Here is a 1,504-nt window from a genome sequence, read left to right as displayed (position 1 = left end):
ATTATAAACCACGCTGTTTAAGGGAATGTTAATTTTATGGATTAGAAGTAGAGTACCATTTTCTCGTCGACTCCGTTACTAGAAAAAGTCAGAGAGTATACAGTATTTTCTGTCTTGATTAATACTAATACACGAAATGCGCATTATTCAGTCCACAGTTGCTACGACAACTTACCACAATCAGATTATTGTATCCAAAGACAGTAGATCCGTGATATACCGAGAAGATGATATTCGCATTGACATTGACTGTCGGCTTGACAATAGAGGGCGATCTTCGGTTAATTTCGATCCTGTTGTACAAGATTTCTTCAAGCGAGAACACGGGAATTTCACGTTTGCCATGGAGCTTTACACTGATGAACATTACTCTACACCATACCCATATTGGGAATACCCTGTAGAATTGAGTCTTGGTAGTACAGTGTACGTCGGTGCCAGTGTGCAAGCTTTTAGTGACGATATGATTCTTTTTGTGGATTCTTGCAAGGCGACACCTAATCCTGATCCGGATGTTAATCCACAGTATCAATTAATCGAAAACAGGTACAGCCTTCATTGACTATACAGTACTATTTTTTATTTGAAATTTTATATCCATTTTCAGAAATATAATGATTATGGTAATCCGCATAATGTGGCCAAAGTATTCTTTTTTTTTACTGCAGCTGTGGTGTAGACTCAACTGTTCATTTCGACGGCCAGCCAACGTCGGGAGATACATCACGTGTCTTATTTTCATTTAAAAGTTTTGGTGTCAATGGTGATTACTCTACGGTAGGATTATTGCACTCTACAGCAGAGAGAGTAGTGATTTTTTTTTTTCTTGAACAGGAGGAGCCTGTAGCACTTTTTAACTTAACATGTTATGATTAGGGACTAGCGATATTGTTGTACTCATATTTGAAAAATTGGCCTAATCATTCTCCCCACCCCTAGCCTTCACGGTTTTTAAGTATTCAGTATCTCATTAATCTTTACGAGTTCATCGTCAAACATTTTTTTTTAAATCTGTTGTACCACATAGGCCTATTTACATTTTTCCTTCGGAGCCTGGCTTTAAGGACTAGAAAACGACTAATGTAGGTCTACATACGGCCTTTTGCACCATATGTTATTCGAAAACTGCTATTATTAACAAAACATCTAGAGAAATAATGAGATTGGACGTGCTATAACTGCGGATAATTTAAAATATCTTAGTTTGGTCCAAGTAAAGAAACTGTGATCAGTTTAAGAACATTTGAAGAAGCACATTTTTAAATCAGCGAAAGTCAATTGTTTAGATCCAATTTCTTTATAATTCTTAAATTATCATGTTATAGGTGTTTGTTCACTGTCAATTGTCTATTTGCAACGGAAGTGACTGGCGATGCTATAGAGACTGCCAACAACGTCAACGTCGTGACGTCTCTGCACCTGATAAATTGTCTGATACCATTCCGATTGTTCTTGGACCTGTGATACTGAAGAAATCAGAGGATGACTCAGAAGTAGTTTTCGA

The 1,504-nt window shown here is 37.0% G+C and overlaps 1 long non-coding RNA gene across 1 annotated transcript; it reads left to right on the top strand.

Moving 5' to 3' along the window:
• Positions 1-459: 459 nt before the first annotated feature.
• LOC117111354 lies at positions 460-1,492 on the top strand. Its single transcript, XR_004445861.1, has 3 exons — positions 460-546; positions 669-777; positions 1,326-1,492. It is a non-coding gene; the product is annotated as an uncharacterized LOC117111354 (long non-coding RNA).
• The last annotated feature ends 12 nt before the right edge of the window (positions 1,493-1,504 follow it).

Source organism: Anneissia japonica, unplaced genomic scaffold (genome assembly GCF_011630105.1).
Source record: "Anneissia japonica isolate Jap-2015-1 unplaced genomic scaffold, ASM1163010v1 scaffold101357_len1509_cov105, whole genome shotgun sequence".
In the NCBI taxonomy this organism is placed as follows: Eukaryota; Metazoa; Echinodermata; class Crinoidea; order Comatulida; family Comatulidae; genus Anneissia; species Anneissia japonica.
This window is presented reverse-complemented; position numbering and strand designations above follow the sequence as displayed.